The following is a 21,929-nucleotide window of genomic DNA, read 5'->3' on the forward strand; positions in this document are numbered from 1 at the left end:
AGAAGCAAAAGACTATGACACTCAGAAGTGTAACTGGCTTGCTATGGCTACAATGCTCATCTTGGTAATGAGACCTGGACATAACAGAACCCAGAATCCCATGAAATATATTTCAAGAAAGAGGTCAGTCATTTCAAGATTGGTTGGGGCCATTAATGAGGCCTTGTGATCTGCCAAGGCTCCAAATGCCCTATGCAAAGAAATTAGGTTATGGCCTCAAGTTAGAGACTCTTGTGTGCTGTGTTCTCCAGGAAAGTGATTTTGTCATATTTCATCCAACTCATACCCACAGCATCTAGTGTTCCCATCTCAGAAGGATGCAATAACTTTTGTTGAATAAGCTTTTTTAATCTCATCTTACTTCTGTGCCCCTATACTTGAATTTTCCCCCACCGAATATCAAATTTTGCCATTGGACTATTTTACTGTTAGTTTCTGAAAAGGAACCCCTGGCTCAGGTATAGCTTCTTAAACCTCAGCCTAAGACAAGACCCACTATCCTAGGCTTCCCAAGCATCGCTTCAGCTCAAACCATCAGCCAAAGCTACTGCTCTTCTGAAAGTTTTATCATAAAATTCAAGGGAGAACTGCATCTGGAAATGGTGTCTTCCAGGGGTTTCAGTCAGGATTTGACAGATGTTACAGCAGCAACCCCATGAGTGAGTGATGGTCAAGATATGATGTGTCTCACACAAACACTGCTGTCCTACCTTGATACATATGCACTTGAGAGGTCATAGGAGAAAGCTATAGACTTGAAGTTGGGCTTAATTCATCAGCCTCAGTCTAAAAAAAAATACCTGCCAGTAGTCTGGTTTATCTTTCTCCTTTAGCCATAGTATTATAGAAAATAACCTTAACACCTAGGCGGTACCACTTAAGCCTCTTTTCCTGCATGGTGTATAACTCTAGGTAGAGGTAGAATTTGGCATGGTGGCTGAAAATGCCCAATTTATAGCTTACCTAAGCATTTTACACAATTGGCTTAATAAAATCAGAAGCAAGGAACAACATTGTATTTGTCATCAAGGTGGTAGTTTATACAGTTACAGCATACTTAGACTTTGGAACATCTGATACCTGATCATTAAAATTTGGGGTCATTTTCTTCTTATCCACACAGAGGAAAGTAAGTGGAGTTGGAGTCTCTATCCCTTTCAGCTTCCAAAGGATTTCCATGTATCATTTGTCCCCAGAGAAAGACTTTCTCAAGCTATTCTCTACTTGCTGTAGAAAGCCTCTTGTTAGATGTTAATGACCCGAGTTCACCCACCAGAATTAGTCAACGTAGGAAACACTGAGTTACAGCAAGAAAAGGAGAAGTAATGGTGTGGCAGCTATGATCCTGTTTGACAGGGTGGCTCCTCAAATAGAAATGAAGACCACCTGCCCCAAGGTGTACTGATTCTTTGCTACCATGTGCTTGGTTCCTTCTGGTAAGAATATTTCTGACTGGCACTGGTGTCTTCAAGCCAGAAATTCCTGTCTTCAAAGTTGGTTAAGGCAACTTTAAATGACAGGAATGCACTTATTCTTCATTAGGCTTCACCCATTAATTTGAGGATATGGCACAAATACGGATACACAGTGGTTAATTTCAGCCACAGAATTCTATAGTTCTACCCATCTAACTTAACCTCACCTTCAGGTCATTGGCCAAATGTGTACTTCAACATCATCTCTGGAATCCACAAGCATGAAGCATATGAATATTTTTATGTCTATTGGTTACCATCTCTGCTACCCAACCTAATAACTTCTAATAATCTCTTATTTATGGTTTTGCGGTCATCATTAAATCTGGGCTGGAAATTATTTTTATGGATGTTGTACATAATTCTGAACATTTTTCTCCATTTTAAGTTCTAAGGTACCTGAGTTTCACTAGCCTACTTTTAAATATTATTTTCAAATGTGAAGAACTCCTTAAGATATTTTCTTGGGGTCTTAAACAACAAATGAAAACAAAAATGAATTTAATCATTAAGAGACATTTCATTACATTTATGAGTGCTGGTATAGCCAGTAAATCCACAAAGTTTAGACTTATAGTTCTATTTGAATTGTTACATTTAATTAAATATATGTCAGCCTATGTGAAAATGCATCTTAGTTTTTCTAACATTATCAAAATTAAAACCTCTTACTGACCTAGTAACTGTCAACCTGACTCCCCAGTAATTAGCTCCGAGCAATTGTCATGAGTATCCCCATATGTCCACTTCCCATTCCCCCTCTGCTCCTGTCGCATACCCTTCTAGACATCTGGGCTCAACCTTTCTACCAATCCTCTTCCTGCCTCTTCCTCTCAAAGACCTTTACAGCTTGCAATAGCAATCTTTAATGTGGGTGTATTAGGTTACTGTGGGAAAAAATACTGGGCAAAACAACACAGAAGGGTTTATTCTGGCTCACAGTGTGACAGTGTGGCCCATCATTGCACTGCTGTCATGATGGCAGGAGTGTGAGGCCACTAGTCACAGGGCATCTGCAGCAGGAAGCAGAGCGCGGAATGCCGGTGCTCCTTCGTGCCCACTTCCCACCCACACTTTGGACTTCCATTCAGTCTGTGACCCTAGCCTACAGAATGGTTCCACCCATATTTTTTCCCTTTATATGTATGTCTTAGTTAAATTTTTATTGCTGTGAAGAGACATGATGACCATGGAACTCTTATTTTTTATTTGAAAAAAATTATTATATTTTTACATACCAACCCCATTACCCCTCCCTCACCTTCTCTTGCCTCCCCATCTCCCCCACTTCCCACCCTCATTTACTCCCCAGAAGGGGTAAGGCCTTCCCTGGGGTGTCAATAAAGTCTGGCATACCAAGTTGAGGCAGGACAAACCCCTCCCTATTTAAAGTGAGTCTTCAGTTAAGTCTTTCTGAAAACATTTCATGGTGGTGTTAAACTCTGTTGACAGTGAAGATTAATCAGCACAAGAAGATTGTTTCCTTTTCAACTTTGAGTGCATAATGAAGGATCCCTTACTCTAGGCACACAGTTGCCCAACAGATCTCCAATTCATCTTCTGCAACTGATACTTCATACCCATTGGACAGCAACTCCCACCCTTGGTGACCATACCGACTCTATTATTCTGTGTTTGGCTATTTTAGATATTTTATCCAAAAAGAATATCACATTACACAGTGTTTGTCCTTTAGGACATGGTTGCCTTCCCTGGGCATAATGGGTTAAAATGTATTCATGTTATCGTATACAGCAAGTTTCCTTTCTTTTGTAGAGCTTCATGATATTTTATTGTATGCATAATCTTTTCTCCTTCACTTTCCCAAATCTCAGTGTCATAATCAGCTAACAACTGAAAGAAGAGAAAGTAAGAATGTATATTATGAAGTCTTACACTATTCCCTGGCTGTATTTGTATTTCTGAGGCCTTTTACAGCAAGCTTATGCAGAGAAGTTACTACAACAGCAGTGAGTTTGGGTGTCCTAGCATCATATTAGTAAGAAGAAGTGTGGGTGATCAAGGGACATAGTCTGTCAAGAGGAGGATCCATGTAGGTGTCAGATTATACCACAAGTTTGAGTATTAACCTCTCAGTAACACAGCATCAAATATGAATTCTTCAACACTCCCAGCCTTCTCCATGCTACTAAATATCTCATACTTTCATGTCTCTGTAAGTGTCCTCCCAGAATCTTTGACTATGGTAAGAGCCATTCGATGTCAGAGAGCTGATTTGAGATAAAGCTTCTGTTATCAGACTCTTCAAACTTTTGATTTTTATGTTGGAAATATTTATCTAAAAATATGTATGCAGACTCTTTCCCACCACTCACCTGGAGTCATTACTCTTGGCATACCAGTCCTATTACTTTACATGCCCACACATTTGTTTTAGGTGAATTATTGTAACCACCTGTTTGGTTTTCTTAAGTCTAATAATTCCTTAAATGAAACTCACTTAGCTGGCAACTATCCATGTGCTTGCCAAGATATGTCCTGTGAAATACTTAGAGTCACAAAGATTAAGGAGACACACATCCTATCTAAAACCACCATGCCCTGTGTTCTTGGCCTGAAATAGGTGGTCAAAAGTGTGGCAATGCTCTTAAATGAGCACCAGGAATTTGTCCCTGAAAGAACCACAAGTTCTGCCATTAACTTAGATCACTCACTTCTCTCAGGCTTCCCTATTTGTATTTGAAGAGGAGGGGTGTGTGTTATTACCTGAAATGCTTTTGTAGAATAAGGCACTGTTGGTCCAGAAAATCCAAAGCAGCACTCACATAGCTTTTCCTGAGAAAGGAAGCAAAAGTATTTGAAATTGCCTGGCAACAAGCTAATGAGAGAGGAGTGTTCTTACTCAGCACATCAGTTTATGCAAACCGGTGTTGTGGGATAATCCTTTTGTGTATTGTGAAGATGTGCCTCTGCCAAGGTACTTTCTGATTAGTTTAGTAAAGAGCTGAATGTCCAATAGCTAGGCAGAAGAGGATAGGTGATTTTCCCATGGAGACAGAGGAACTCTGTGGAAGAATTTTGAAATTCACCAGCCAGACACAGAGAATGTGGAATATGCAGTATGGAGAAGTAATGAGCTACATGGAAGAACCTAAATTAATAAAGTTATACGAGTTACTTGGGAACAAGCCTAAGCAAAGTTAAGCTTTCAAACTTAATAAGTAGTTTCTGTATCATTATTCAGAAACTAGTTGTCCAAAAAAAGACCTGTTATAAATAAGAGATCCTCAGAAAGTATTGAATCATGCAAATAGTGTGTGTGTGTGTGTGTGTGTGTGTGTAAAACCTGAATGGAAAAAGACAAACTTCTTTTGACATCTGGCCATCCCTAAAAGGGGTGATGGCTTTAGCTTTGAATGATTGGAATTCAATTTAAATTCTCTTTAATGCTGTGAGATTTTGAACATCATGAAAACACCATAGCCCTTAGAGAAGAAGAAAAGAGATAATTGTGCTAATTCTTTGATTAAATGAAAAAATATAAAAGTAAGATAAAACACATCTCAGAAAACAGTAAAAACAAGTGACATCCAAGGAAACACCTCATGATCTGCTATTCAATGCAATCTTAAAAGAAAGAGAGGTAAGCCACAGAAGCCTATGACTAAACAAACTCCATGGCCTCATTTCTCATATTTAAAGATATAATTACTTAAGTGGCCTACTAACTAAATTTAAACACATAATTGTTTAAGTCTATTGTAAGCAAAATTTTGCAAACTCTCAAATACATTCAGAAAAAAATTGTTAGACTCAGCTGTGACTAGGAAAACAATCAAAAGACATTCAATAGTGTTTTCAAGTGATAAGGAAATATTCAAGTATAATTCAGTCTAATTTAGACCAGCACCCAATTAAATTAAATTCTTATGCCGTTCTCAGAGTACTAAAACCTATTTTTATTAAAAAAAAAGCATTCATTTGAGTTTTCTTAAGTATTCCCAGCTGGATATATTATCTATATTGAATTTTTCACTCAATGGAATGGTACCAGGTGGTCCCATAGGCTTAATGAAGATTTGATTTTAAGTACATGGAAAAACTATAGCAATATCTTTATTCTAAATAATATAGTTCTAGTATGTCTCTATATAACAACTTTTAGTTACAATCTTTATGTCTAAGAGAAACCATATTGAATAGCAGTTCTTTCCAACATAGGCTATACAGTATTATGTCAGCATCTTACCTTTGTCCCACTTTCCCATCACAGATATTAGAGAGTTCACACCCAGAGATGACTACTACAAAACTCCAGGCAGGCTGCATTCAAGTGATTCCAACTGAGTTGTTATTCCACAATGGAAAGTTTCTAAGATAATCTTAAAGGGTGTGAGGCTAAAAAAGCAAAGCAGATGCATTTGCAGCTGATGACATCTGTGATGAAGTCATTGGTCACTGGAATGTAGCTCTCTAAATTAGACTTGAAAAACATTTGACTAGCTGGTGTCAGCTAACTGAATTTCAATCTAAAAAACTATGTAAGTAATAAGAGACACTGGAAACCCAATGACCTTCATTTCTCCTACCTCCTATGTTCCCGCATATATTTATGTTTTGTTTTTTTGTTTGTTTGTTTGTTTTTTACCAGTTATGGCCCATACTATCTAAGGAGATGTAATGATGACTTTTGTTTCTCCGAGTAACTTTATAAAGTTTAGCAAGGGATGGGGAGTATTTGAGATCTACTTTGCAGGCAGACAGATAATTTTTAATTCTGGAATTGATGTGAGATTTTAAAAATAGGCACAAGGCCCATGCCATCAGCCAAGTTGTCTGTAACTCATGAGGGAAACAGCAGAGAAACAGCTTTTGTGAGCTATCACTCCATACTGGAGTGTGATTTTTGTTGATGCATTTGTTTTTGAGTCTTCCATACTCATACAAATAACTCCTTACAGTCTTGTAAGTAACTCCAGTACATTCATTGGATTTTCCAAAAAGAAGATAAGCACAAAATATAGACAACTCTATAAGCAAAAGCTCCCTAAAACTAGCAGAAGCCATGGGGCAAGTGTGGATTCTCAAAACTGTGAATTTAGCAAGGATTCTAATTTAGAAATATTTATATATCTCTGAGCATGGGGGCATTCCCCATACAAACAAACAATGGAGTATATAAGGATCTGAATACAGAATTTGACATTGCTTGTGCTGAATAAGGTAAATTAGTTAACTGTAGGGGAAATGTCATTGAGTCTTTGATCTTAAAGAAATTACTGAAGACAGGGGGCTGGAGAGATAGCCAAGTAGTCAACAACACTTGTTGCTCTTGCAGAGGACCCAGGTTTGATTCCCAGCGCCTACAAAGGACCCATGCTTGCTTTCCTACTTCCACAAGTGATTTGCAACCATCCATAGTTCCAGGTCTAGGAATCTGATACCCTTTTAGCATATCCACGGGCACCAAACATGCACATTCTCCATATACATGTGGCCAAAACATTCACACATAAAATTGAAAGAACAAAATCTAATAAAATATTTTTAAAAAATATTGGTGAAGTCTTATTTATCCCATTCCCCAGACTTAAACTGATAATATTCAAATTACTATTAGCAAAAAATTTTATTTCTTACCCTGCCTCACCTAAGAAGACTTGACCCCTCCTCTAGCAATACCCATCAGCTGTCAGTTTGGGGAAATAGTTACTGAATAGCTACATAACTAAAGAGTGCCTTCATGTTCAAGCTATATCTACTACCTAAGCCCAATAGAACTGGCCATATTTAATGTATGAATCCACTTTCTTGGGGAAAGCTTTAATAGTTTAACCATAAGAGGTATCATAGAAAATATTTGTTAAAAGTTTGGTAATTGTGCCAGAATTTCAATACCCTTCCCTACCTAGACTATGAGTTAAATTTTGGCTTTTCCTAGAATGGAGAAATGCTTCGTGAAGGGAGTAACTTGACAGTCAAAAGCAGTTAATTAGGATAGAGTCTCTGTTAATTAAATAAGTATGTTATGCTTTACTAAACCCAAACAGTTACAAGGTTAACAAGCAATTCAACACATCATTAAAACTTAGCAATTCTTGGAGTCTAAGGTGGCCTTAAAAAATGAGAAGGCAAAGACAGTATGGATCTGCAACCTGTATTTCAAGGAGTGTGGTTTCTGTTAGCCATCAGAATTGGTTCATTCTTTTCTTTTTATGAAATGATTACTTTATATATTTAAGATTATAATATAATCACATCATTTCTCCTTTCTCTTCCCTCCCTCCAAATACTTCCATATACCTTCACCTCCTGCTCTTTTCCAAGTTCATGACCTTTTTTAACCATTAGTTTCTGTAATAAATAACTGCTATAAGAGTGTGACTCCTAGTAATGTTAGAGGCTACTGTCATAAAGTTTTACCACTACTATTGCCTTGGCATGGGCTGCAATAGACACGCTACCACTGACAGGGGGAAAGTCTAGGAAGCCTCAATCATACACAGAGAACTATAGGCAACTAAGGAATGCTGAGAGAAGTTGGAACACTCGTCCTTGGGAAAGATTATATCTGTTGGTTATCCAACACCAAATGGTCATCCCTGGAAACAGACACAGGAGTAACATTCCTTCTTATTCTTTATGTTTTCTCTGGGAACCAATCTAAAATGCAGGCAGGATTATTTTAAAGACAGGTATCAAGGGGTCCAGATTATTCATGAACTCTAGGCACTGGTGTTGAGTAATGTAGCATTTACCATAATAGAAATTGCCCATTTGTTGTCTTCTTTTAAATGCACAGTTTTAAAATCACATTCCAAAGTTGGGCATGGTGGTACATGCCTTTAATCCCAGTACTTGGGAGGAGAGGCAGGTGAATCTCTGTGATTTTGAGTCCAGTCTGGTCTACAGAGCGAGTGCCAGGATAGGCTCCAAAGCTACACAGAGAAACCCTGTCTCAAGAAAACTAAAAAAAAGAAAAGAAACCCTGTCTCGAAAACAAACAAACAAAAACTAAATTAAGAGTCTTATTCTCTTTCTTTCATTCACTAAATACTCAAGAAGTATACTTCAGTTTTATACAAATAGCATTCATAAAAATGTGTATTCACTACAAGTAAACAGTGACCTAGTTTAATAACTAGTAGACAAGACAAAGTTTAGTTCCTTCTATTTATTTACTCACACATTACTGTGAAGTGTTATATTCTAAATAAACATTAAAACAGTTATGTCAATATTTTCCTTCTGCGAATTTGTATACAAAATATCCTCTGAAACAAAGATATTTATTGCGTGAAAAGCATTTATGTAACTCCCCATTTACTATAAGTTTTGATTCCCATCAAAGTATGTGGTATGATTGTTTAAATAAAAATGTTCCCCATAGGCTCAGAGATTTGAAGGATTGGTTGCCAGGGAGTGCACTATTTGAAAGGTTTGGAAGGAAGTGTGTCCCTGGGGTTGGACATTGAGGTTTTCAGAAGTCCAAGCCAGTCCCAGAGGTTCTCTCTCTCTTCCTACTGCCTATGGATCTCAATGTAGAACTCTCAGCTACTTCTCCAGCACCATGTCTGCCTGCATGCTTCCATGTTCCCTACCATGGCAGCAATACAGTAAACCTCTGAAACTGTAAGTTAGCCCTAATTAAATGCTTTCTTTTTTAAGAGTTACTGTGGTCATGGTGTCTCTTGATGGCCATAGAACAATGACTAACACATGTGGGGATGGAAAAGAGTTGATCAAGGTGAAAATGGAAAAGAATGATAGGCCTACTTTTCAAATAATTCAGATAAATGTTGATACAACACCATCTCTTCCCTTGGTTACATTTAGACTATAGCCTTGGAATACCATCTGTGATGTTCATGGAGGATTCTTCCATCCCAGTGATGGAAAGTGACCTACACAGGCTATTCTGTTGGAATCAGTGAAGCAGTGGTCAATAACCAGGCTATGTTAGCAAGCTTTGTGAAATTAGAACAAAGTGCCCAAGACAGGCTGCTTTAAAGTGGGGGGGGGCTTTCTTTAACTATCACTTTGGGAAGAGCAAGTTCAAAATCAAGCAGCTCCTTGCCTCTGGGAAGTCAGATGAGGACAGAGATTGGCAATTGGATTATGAACCCAATCAAGTAGACAATGAAAGCTGACCATTATGAGTGTGATTCATGGGTACCGATTTTTTTTCACTTATCCTGAAGTGCATCTGTTAGGTTGGTGTTTCCAATTGGCTGTCCTCTTCTTTGGAATAAAAGCCTGGTTGCCTCTGTGGGAGGGTTTCTGTGTTTCTGATTTGTCTTTGTTGGTTATGATTTTAGCTTTATTTCTATCTACCTTTGATGTCCTCTAAAATACTCAGGTTTTTCAATATATTAAGGGCTGTGCACTTTTAAATGATATTTTAATTTGTGAGAAATTCGCCTCCCTCATCTACGGCCATACCACTCTGAACGCGCCTGATCTTGGTTGTACTTGGATGGGAGAAATTCTATGAAGTAGGAAGGGAAAGGAAACAGACATCAAGTTGTCTTTCCTGTGGGAAAGTAAATTTGCTTGCATAGAAATACATGCCCTCTTAGACTGATCCAGGCAGCAGATTAATTGCTTTGTCTAGAAGTCTGTCACTGTCAGGGAAAGAGTCAAACTCAAGATTTTTCATTTTGCCTTAGTTCAGCAGATCATCTATAATCAAGAAATGTTTGCTGAATCCTAAAATCCTAAACACTAGACTACAAAAGGATACAGCCCTTACATTTCAGAGAAGCTAATAGAGGAGACAGAATGAGGCAAATGATTGACACACAGTGCATGGTATCATGAAGAGGTCTGGGTGGCAGGAGAGTGGCATTGCTTGTAGTCACTGTGTTCCATCCATGGCATACCTCTGGAACAAAGGCATTTATGTTTCCTTGTCTTCCTACCTAGATACATTAAAGCCCAAATCAAAAGAATGTGGAAATTGGCAATTTAAACCATTGCAACCATTTAATTTGAAGGTCGATAGTAATTGACCAATACCTTGTTATTTTATTTTAAATGTGAAATTCATGTATCAGGCATAGGATATAGCATAGTGGTTGAATGCTTCCTTAGCATTTATGAGGTTCGAGGCTGAACCTCATAATTGTTTTAATTCAAAAAAGAGGCACAAGAGTTCAAGCAGAGGGTTTTTTTTTTTTTTTTAATTAGGAGAAAGGAAATGGGAAAGTGGGGAGGGGATTGGGGAGACTGGCCTCTGGAGACAGGAGCAGCAGAAGATAAGAGAGAGGCAGAGAAGAGGGTTGGGAGAAGGAGAGACAGAGAGAGGGGCAGAGAAGCAGAGCGAGAGAAAGAAGACAGAGAGATGAGAGGTGGGCATGGCCCTTTTGAAAGGGAACGTAGTAAAATGTACACAGGTGGTGCTTTTAGTGGCTGCAGCTGAAGACGTATCCTGTTAGAACCCCAAGGACAGGCCAGTACCGATGCCTGAATACTAACAAACTCATATTGTAAATGAAAAAGGTAAAATAGAACATGTAACAAAACCCAAAATTTTACACACTTCTTTGTTGTAAAAAAGTTAAGATTATTTTTTAAATTGTCCCAACATGTTAAGAAGAAGGATCCTTCTGCAGTGCTTCCCCTAGGGATGTTACTATGACACATATCCTAATAGTATGGTTCTGTGTTATTCATAAATCATACCTTAGCAAGTACTTTTGCCTTGAAACTTGTTTGTAGGATTTTATGAAATCCATCCCTCATTCAGAAAAATCTATTTCTCATCCAGATCCATACCTGATGTATTAGTTTCTTTTCCTTTGTCATGATAAAATGCCCTGACAAAAAGCAACTTTGGGGAAAAGGGATTACTTTGGCTTACAGTTCCAGACTTATGGAGTCCACCATAGCAGTGGAGGCATGGCAACAGTCAGGAAAGGCAGGAAGCTGGCTTATAGCATTTCATCAATACACAAGAAGCAGAGAGAGCGAGTGGAACCAGGCTATACAACCTCAAAGCCTGCCTTCATTCACACCTATTCATCCAGGCTCTACCTCCTAAAGGTTCCATAACCTTCCCAAACTGGACCACAAACTGGGGATCAAGTTTTCTAACACACAAGCCCATGGAGTAATTTCATATTCAAATGACAGCACCTGGAAAATCTAAGAGAACCCTACTTCCTTGCTGATAAATGATTCAGTAATGAGTTTGTAGTACACCTCAGACCATAGAGAATTATTGGGATGTCTTCTTGGGATCTTTGGATAAATAATTCCTGCTTACCAGAAGTTTCAAGATATGATAGTGTCTTAGTTGAGTTGCCATAATAAAACACAATAAAGAGGCAGCCATGATGGCACCCACCTTTAATCCCAGCACTTGGGAGGCAGAAATAGGTGGATCTCTGAGTCTGGGGCCAGCTGGGTCTACCTAGTGAGTTACAGGACAGCCATGGTTACACAGAGAAACTTTGTCTCTAGAGGAAAAAACAAACAAGCAAACAAAACCAACCACAACAACAAAATACAAAGAGGGTCACTTGGGACCTACAGAGATTTCTTTATCACAATTCTGAAACAGGAAGTCTGAGTCAGCAGAGTTGACATTCCAATGAGATCCTACTCAGCTCATCCAGGTCCCATACTATTTTGTTTGCTTATTTGATTTTGTTTTATTTAGTTAAACATTGCCTTAAAGCATATTTAAATCTCCCTACTGCAATGATACAAAGATTACTCCTTAAGAGCATTTGCTTAATTAGACATAGAATGGATGATATATGCTGTGTGATGGGTGAAGTGAGGTGTCCCCCAGAGTCTTGAACACACCTGGTCGGTCACCACCTGGTGTTGCTGTTTGGGGAGGATTAGGACATGTGATCTTGTTGGAAGAAGCGCATCATTGGGGCAGGCATTGAGAGTTCAAGGATTCATGCCATTTGAAGTTTGCCCTCTCTGCTTGTAGCTTATGGTTCAAGATGTAAGCTCTCACCTTGCTGCTCTGGCTGGCATGTGTGCTGTCTGCTTCCCCACAATGACAAACTCTTACCTCTCTAAAACTAAAAACCCAAATAAACCGTTCCTTCTAAAAGTTGCCTTGGTCATCATGTTTTATCACAGTAATAGAAAAATAATAAATAAGTTCTGTTTTCTAATTTTCTGTCCACTTAATGGCTGTTATAAAATTTATTAGAAACCCTATATCTCTAGTGCTCTTGTGAGCTTCCTCAAAAGATAAAATGAGTACTAATTTTACAGGGACACCAGGGTAATGTGTGATTTTTAATGATAAGCTATAGTTAATATTTATTTATTCACAATTTAAGTGGAAGCATAGCTACTGCTAGCACAGACCTGAAAAAGCAGCACTTTCACTAGGAAGCAGAAGCACCTGTCTCGCAGGCCAGTAAGGATCAAGCAATAAAGGAATTTTCCCCTTGAAAGGATGGCTGGTCTCTCAGGGCCCGGAAGATCCAGTAATTTGCTGATATCTGGACCAGTTATCTGAGTTTTAATGTAAATATTAACGGTTGTGGATGTTCAAAGCCAGGAAAACTAAGTCAAAATTACTGGGAAAAATGAAATTCACAAAATAGCTATCGGCAGCTAAAGAATGCTGAAAGTGGGAGGAATAGTCTTCCCTGAGAGGAGCACACCAATTGGCTATTTAATACCCATTGGTCATCCCTGAAAACATACATACAAGTAACATTATACAGACTGAAAGGTTGTACATGAAATATAATATATATATGTAATATATATGAAAAAGAGGACATGAATTTGAAAGAGGAAGGGGGAATATATGGGAGGGTTTGAAGGGAGGAAAAAGAAAGGTAAAATGATCTAATTATAAAATAATCTCAATAAATTAAAGAAATAATTCTCATGTGGAGACAAGATAGTCTTCATACACAAAAAAAGACAGGAAAAAGTATTCAAAGGCTCCATATATAGAACTGATGCGCAATGATTCAAGTATATGAAATAGGTATAAATAAATGCAAGGATTAGAATTTAAGAAGTTAACCTGAAAACAAAATCTAACTGGTCACAATAAGGTTGGCAGGTTATAAGTTTCCAGGAGAGCTGTTACACATAGTTCTAAATAGACACGGACCCTGTAGGAGCCAAGTCACATATGATAGATGGCAAAGCAACAATTGCTTCAAAGACAGACAGGCAGAAAACCACTAATGCCAAAATTAAAGCCCAAACCTGAAATATTTAGTGTGAATAATTAATATCTTGGAGTAAAGCCATTGTGAGCATCTGAAAGCATACCCTTAGGCGCACTCTGAGCTGGTACAGCAAAGGGTTTCTAGCAAGAAATAGCATGAGAAAACACTGATGTCATAGTAATTTTAAAGGTTGAAATTCTCAAGCATCTTCAAGGATTGTAGTTCTAAAAGTATGCAATTGTTGAGAGAGAGTAGGAACCTCCACCAAAAGACATCAAGATGAGCTAAAATTTAAATGTAGACTGTAGGTCATTTAGACACCCAGTGGCAAATTTACAAGATACCCATAACCTCTGAAACCACGAAAGAAACCACAGCCTGTTGGAGAATGGATTGCATACTGCAGGCTACACCAATCTGCCATGTGAGTGATGGTCAATATCCAAATCTGTAAATTTTAGTGATGGGAATAAACATTAAATATTTACCAGCTGGTGCACAGCTGGGTCGATGAGACCCATCTCCCTCACATGAGTACACACGAAAATAAATGAATAGACCTTGGCTCCCAACAGCACAAAGAAGTTGCCTTGAGATTGGAAATCAATGGTACCACCATGAACGCATCAATAGGTTAAGCGATAAATAGAGGTTGCTGTCATTTTTAAATGGAGGTGACAGCAATTTTTTCTTATTTTTGCTTTATGTGCTTTCAAATTTATTCAATTAATTCTTAAGGAAATGTTTGTCCAAGTGTACTTTCTTAAAAGGAGGATATCTTATCCCAAACTCATAAGATCACCTAATCCAGTACCTATGCTCAAAAATAATTTAGGTTCAGATTTTTAGCTCTTATCCAGTGCTAGGAAAAAAGGACAATGCCTAAATTCTTGAGACAGAATGTGATAGGAAGCTAGAATTAATAGTGCCATGGGAGCCTATAAAAGCAAAAAGTAAAGGTTTTTTTTCCTTCCTTTTAATCTCTATTTTACTCTATCAAATCTCATGGCTTCTAAGTTATCCTGAGACGATGTAGTTCCCAAATCATGGCTTATAGAAAATTCTAGTGGTGATTCTGTCTCTTAGAAATAGAGATACTGAGCTTTAGGAGTAGATTTAGTGTTTTAAGCTTATTCATTGGAGCGATTGATAGAAAGAAGCCCATTAAAATATGAATGGCCATTTTACACAGCCCTTCACAGACTCACTGAGATATGTCTGTTATCAGACAGTATGACAGTGTCACCTTCATGGTGCTCACTCCTCTGTTGTCTTAGTTACTTGTCTTGTTGCTATAACAAAATACCTGACCCTAGCAATTTAAGAAGAGGAGAGTTGGTTTGGGCTCATAGTTTAAGGGTGAGAAAAGCATAGGGGCAGGAAATTGTGGAATCTGTCAGAGATGAATATTGATGCTCATCACTCTTCTTAAACCTGGTACCCATCTCTCAGAATGGTGCCATTGCACACCAGATAACCCAGTCTAGAATCCTCATTGCAGACATTTGCGGAGATTTGTTCCCTAGATGTTTCTAGAGAGTGTCAAGTTTACAGCACCAACCACCACAACAGTCAAGGCATACATGGCAAATGTTAATATACCAGCAAATCCCATGACACACCAAATATACAAGCAAGTCCCATGGTGCACCAGGCAGAGGCGCCTCCCTGCTTAGAGAATTCTTGAGGATCTGAGCCAAAGAGTTGCTTCCCACACACTTTAGGAATAAAATAACAGTGGTAGTAAAGGAACATTTTGGTATAATTAGAAAATACTCTTTGTGACTGGGATTAATTAGAGAGAAAGTTCAGTTATTATTTGATACAACCAAAAGTTCATTTCTATACCCAAAAATACTTTGATTCTTCAATTGATATTTTAAAATAATTATTCTTTATATAATAATATCCTATTTCATTTGGGAAACTTGAGGGGAAAGATAAGTTAGAGCCCCCCTTACTGTAAAATATGTTCTTTTAGCATAAATTATTTATTCAAAATAATAGGTCTCGTTAAGAAATTGCAATACATGTATACAATGAACTTAAACTGTGTTCAGCCCATCATTCTCTCTTGGCCTCTTACTTCCTACTGGTTTCACTTACCTGAGTAGAGCCTGTATTACTTTGATGGTTTTAAAAAATAAAATAGATTCTTTGTAATTTTATACATTCCAATTCTATTTTCAAGTGTTAAATATGTTTCAATATCTTTGAAAAGTTGTATTACTTTCTAAGGCATCTATACTAAACTTGAAAACCTATAAAGTAATATCTGTAAAATGTTACGAAGGTCTATAATGCCCCTACTGTGTGCTACAAGATGGGAGATGAAGAGACACAACAGACATAACACAAAGTCATGCAACCACACAGTTTTAAAATAAAGTACAGTTCAAGTATACACACATACATGCAGAAAGATAGTAAGGAGAGAAATACTTAATTTCCCAAAATCCTCTTGGTGCAATTGTTTGCAGAAAATGATATGTTGAAGACTCATATCAGTGAGATTGCAGAAGCTGCCAAAGTACAGCATGCTCATTTGTGGTTTCATAGGAGCAGAAGCAAATTATATGTCCATCTTCCAGCTCCTATGAGAGGCGCTTGAGCAAGCTGGAGGTAGACATCAGAAGAGGCTGGCCTTAGTCACAGAGGTGCGAAGGAGCTGATGACCCCTCAGAAAATTCAAAACAAAGACTTGGGGAATGGGAAGAAGGAAGGAGAAGAAAATGGACTAAGATAAAGAAGCCAGAAAGGACCAACATCTATGTGGAGATCAGTGTCCAGGGAACATGTGTATTGTGTTTGTCCTTAATACTTTTACGTTTCTTAATATAGGACTTCTCCTTGTATACAATCCCCACCCTAGGGCTCTAGCAAACATTCAGAAAATCTCTCTTCCTCCCTCCTTCCTCCCTCACTCTCCCTCTCCCTATCCCTCTCCCTCTCTCCCCCCTCTCTCATACACACACACACCACACATTTTCTTAATGAAACTATTGACTCTAATATGCACCACATGTACACTGATACAAGCTGAAGTACAATCAAGGTTCCCAAAGGGATAGCTGACACTGATACACATACATACGTGTGTGTGTGTGTGTGTGTGTGTGTGTGTGTGTGTGTGTGTGTGTGTCTAGTTTGGAAGACACGAAAACTGGTACAATTGTATTGCTAATCTTTCTTAAACTCCACAAAAATACAAAGCTAGTTTCAGTGGATTGAAAGGGTGTCATACTAGTAAGGTGTGTTTAAATTAAGCTTCACAAAAAAAACTAAATAAATAAATAAATAATAAATTAAGCTTCACTAACTTTAAAATAAATCCACTTCTGCCTCTGAGTCAAACTTGGGGTGACATTCTTAAAAGATACAACTATTATGCTCATTCTTAAAAGATACAACTATTATGCTATTATGCAAGAGTATTTATATAAGAACCCCATAAGTCTATATCAAATGGGGAAGAGATGGAAACATATTTTAATGACTATTTATAAAATCAGTATTTGTCATTAATTATCCAAATCATTTCCTGTGTGCCCATCCTTAACATATTCTTTTAATTAAATGCATGCCTAATATAGAAACCATCTTGTTAGGTTACTATAATCAGATGGGAGCAGTTTCTGTCATTACATTTAAATGCACAGTAATTCTCAGTGTCAAGGTAAACATATATAGAATACTGATTGCAATTTTATTCAGTTACTCATTAAAACTTGCCAAAAATTTGCATGCATTATAGACCATAGTATTATAACAATAATTTTGGGAGAAAATAGAAAGTAAAATGAAGTGGGGTGGGTTTTTTATACTTTTGATAATGAAAAATGTGTGTCTAATAAAGAACACACCTTACTGTCAGCATGCTTCAACCATTGGTTGAACTTTCTTCCATCCATTTTTTTTTTTTGGCCTGCTCAAGGATTTTTCTTCTAAAAATTTCCACTGAGACTTCATACAACAACATAAAAAAATACATAGCAGGAGCAGATTCATACTTTGAACATCATCTTTCTACCTGAACCCACGTTGGCTTTGTGGTTGGGGATAAAACTTGAGAGGCAAGAGGAAATAAGATTATCTAAGAATGGTGGCTACCAACTGTTATGGGACTTCCTGATCGGTTCTGCAACTGCCTTGTCCCAAATGAACACACAGACACTATATTAATTATGAAATGTTGGACGATGACTAGGGCTTCTTATTGGCTAGCTCTGTCTTAATTATTAACCTATCACTACTAATCTATGTATTTCTACATGATCTTACCTTACCAGAGAACTCCTGACTCAAGGCAGGGCTCACATGACGACTCCTCTCTGCCTACACTTCCCAGAATCCTCCTACTCTCCTAGCCCCACCTATCATCCTGCATCATTGGTTGAAAAGTGCTTTATTCATCAACCAATAAGAGAAACGTACAGAAGGGCATCACCCCATCAACCAACTCAGGCTTCTTGCCCCCATGCCCTGTCATTAACCTCAGGTACTCCTCTGGAGGGCTGTAATCCTGCCTATTGCTCTAGTCTCCTAGGTCTTGCTGAGAACTCTGTAGTCAACTTTCTTGTCAGATGTTCTTGGACTGACAGCCCCCAAATAATGACACAGACACTTTTATTGATGATGAAAGCCTGACAGTAGCTTACGCTTTTTACAAACCAGCTTTAACAACTTAAATTAACCTGTTCCTATTAGTCTACATTCTGCCACATGACTAGGTTACCTCTCCTCTGTACTGTATGTCTGACTTCATTGTCTCACTGGCATCTCTCAGCTGCCTATTCATTCTGAGTTCTCTGTCTGTCCAGAAGTCCCTATTCTCTGCTCTCTAGCTATTGGCCATTCAGCTCTTTATTAAACCAATTACAGTGACACATCTTCACACAGTGTAAACAAATATTCCACAAGAGAACTCTAAAGGGAGGACCTGTGACTTGGAACAAATCAATTGGACTTTCTTTCCTGTGATAATGTGTCGACCCACAATAGAATGACAAATATGGGCAAACCATTGGAGCTGACTGTTTTCAAGGACATTGATCAAAGACACTGTCAGTGGATTCCTGACAGTTCCATAGAAGCATGCTTTCAAACACATGGTAGTTCAGCAACTAAGATCTATTACCTATCTACAACTTTTCTATATAGTCCTCCCATGTCTCAATAAATTTCTCTGCTAAAATTAGGAAGCATGGGCCTTTGTTACTATCAACCAAATATGCCTAGCTTGGGATAATAGAGGATTCCATCACCAAGTCCATAGGGTCCCAACTTCAGACTTTTCAGTAGCAATCATTTCCCTCTATAAACTTGTAGTTGGATTGCAGAAAAATCTGAATGGGTAGTAGTTCATGCCAAGGGCAATCCCATCCCTTTTTATGATAGAGTGACAACTGACCATTAAGGATTCAATACCAGCCTAGGTGTGTCAAATTAAGTTCAAGACCAACCTGGGCTACAAGGATGAGACCATTTTTCAAAAAGCCAAAAACAGCACAACACAAATCTTTCCTTTTTTATTAGAAAGAAAATTATTTTACATGTCAATCCCAAGTCTGTCTCTCTCCCCTCCTCCCCTGCCCCCCCAACTAATGTCCTACCTATTCCATACCCTTTCTGCTCCCCAGGGAGGGTGAGGCCTTCCATGGGGGGGGGGGTCTTCAAGTCTGTCATATTCTTTGGGATAGGGCCTAGGCCCACCCCTTGTGTCTAGGCTCAGGGAGTATCCCTCTATGTGGGATGGGTTCCTAAAGGTCATTCCTATAGTAGTGATAAGTACTGATCTACTTCTAGAGGCCCCATAGATTTCCAAGGTCTCCTCACTGACACCCACATTCAGGGGGTCTGGATCAGTCCCATGCTGGTTTACCAGCTATCAGTCTGGGGACCAAGAGTTTTTTCCCTTCTTCAGGTCAGCTGTTAATGTGGGTTTCACCAGCCTGGTATGGACCCCTTTGCTCATCAGTCCTCCTTCTCTGCATCTGAATTCCAGTTCAGTTCAAGGTTTAGCTGTGGGTGTCTGCTTCTACTTCCACCAGCTGCTAGATGAAGGCTATATGGTGGCATATGAGTTAGTCATCAATCTCATTATCAGAAGAGGGCATTTAAGGCAGCCTCTCCTCTGTTGCTTAGATTGTTAGTTGGTGTCATCTTTGTAGCTCCCCAGACATTTCCCTAGTGCCTGATTTCTCTTTGAAATTATAATATCTCCCTCTATTATATTATCTCTTATCTTGCACTCTTCTGTTCTTCCCCCAACTCAACCTCCCTGTCCCATCATGTCTTCCTCACCCTCCACTTCTCCCCTTCATATTCTCCTAGTTCCCTCTCCCCTCCCCCATGTTCCCACTTTGCTCAGGAGATCTTGTCCCTTTCCCCTTCTCCAGTGGATTGAAGACCTCAACATAAACCCAGCCACACTGAACTTATTAGAAGAGAAAGTAGGAAATACCCTTGAATGAATTGGTACAGGAGACTGCTTCCTGAACATAACACTAGTAGCACAGACACTGAGATCCACAATTAATAAATGGGACCTCCTGAAACTGAGAAGCTTCTATAAGGCAAAGGACACAGTCAGCAAGACAAAACGACAGCCCATAGATTGGGAAAAGATATTCACCAACCCCACATCTGACAGAGGGCTGATCTTCAAAAATTTATGAAGAACTCAAGAAGCTAGTCTACAAAACACCAAATAATCCAATTAAATAGTGGGATACAGAACTAAATAGATAATTCTCAATAGAGGAATCTAAAATGGCTGAAACACACATAAGAAAGTGTTCAACATCCTTAGCCATCAGGGAAATGCAAATCAAAACAACTTTTAGATACATCTTACACCTGTCAGAATGGCTAAAATCAACAACACCAATGACAGTGTATACTGGAGAGGTTGTGGAGAAAGGAGAACACTTCTCCACTGCTGATGGGAGTGCCAACTTGTACAGCCACTTTGGAAATCTGTCTGGGGATTCCTCAGGAAAATGGGAATCAGTCTACCACAAGATCCTATCTATATATTAGGCATATACCCAAAAGAAGTACATACCTACAACAAGGACATCTGTTCAACTATGTTCATAGCAGCATTATTTGCAATGGCTAGAACCTGGAAACAACTTATATTTCCCTCAGTTGAAGGATGCATAGAGAAAATGCAGTACATTTACACAATGGAGTGCTACTCAGCAGATAAAAAAAGCAATGGAATCTTGAAATTCACAGGCAAATGGATGGAACTATAAGAAACCATTCTGAGCAAGGTAACCCAGTCACAAAAAGACAGGCAGTGTATGTACTCACTCATATGTGGATTTTAGACATAGAATAAAGGATTGCCAGCCTGCAGCCCAGGCTGCAGGAGAGGTTGGTAAACAAGGAGGACCTTAAGAGAGACATACATGGTCCCCTGCAGAAACAATATTTAAAAATTAAAAACTCCTCACCCCTAACCTCCCCCAGAAAAACCTTATGTGCAAAAATTTAAATATTCAGTTACTTCACCAAATATGCAGTACTAGGCCTAAATCTTAAGCATTGTGTGTTGTGACAATAATACTTTCTCAGAGGGAAAGTCTGTAAATAAAAGGCTTTTGATTTCAAGTTGTTGTAGTGCAGACAGATTTTTGAGTTAAGAAACCACTTGTTTTATTGTGTGAGACCCCACTGGGATTTTTCCTTTCTTTGTTTAGGACCTAAAGTTTACATTCACTTTTGGAGAGCATTTTCTCTAAAATCAGTTAGCATTTAAATTAGTTAAAAATGCCATGGTAGGTTTGTATTTATCTGTGTTTATATAACTCAAAGGAGATTAATTCTGAAAAATTGAAATTGGCAAGCCAGTTACCTCTTGAGGCAGTCTAATTGCTTTATCCATTTAAACAACACAAACAAGTAGACAGGGGACTTCCTGGGATTCATCCAAGTTCAGCGTCTCCCTGGTGTTTTTGTTATCAGCTCAAGGGGTTACCACAGGTCACTTGACTCTGCACTGGGGACCGGAAGTGGGTCCTCTACGGAATGACTCAGAAAAGACACCCACCACATTTCTACATGAAGGCCTGATGGTTCTTCCTCTCCACTTAAGGACAATTCACATTTGGCAGCTTCAAAGCTGTCTTCTCTGTCTCCACTATAAATTCTCTAGAGTCAGGCCATAGTCATTAAAAGACTTGTAAATAAAGCACTTGTAAAATGAAGTAAATCTATGTTTGTGTAGTGTTATGTCAAATACTCATCAATTGCTGATAATTCCATAACCATTTTTTTCTGCCTGAACTTCTTCATCATCCAAATTAGGACAGACTTTTCA

This window comes from Cricetulus griseus, assembly GCF_003668045.3.
Source record: "Cricetulus griseus strain 17A/GY chromosome 1 unlocalized genomic scaffold, alternate assembly CriGri-PICRH-1.0 chr1_1, whole genome shotgun sequence".
Lineage (NCBI taxonomy): Eukaryota > Metazoa > Chordata > Mammalia > Rodentia > Cricetidae > Cricetulus > Cricetulus griseus.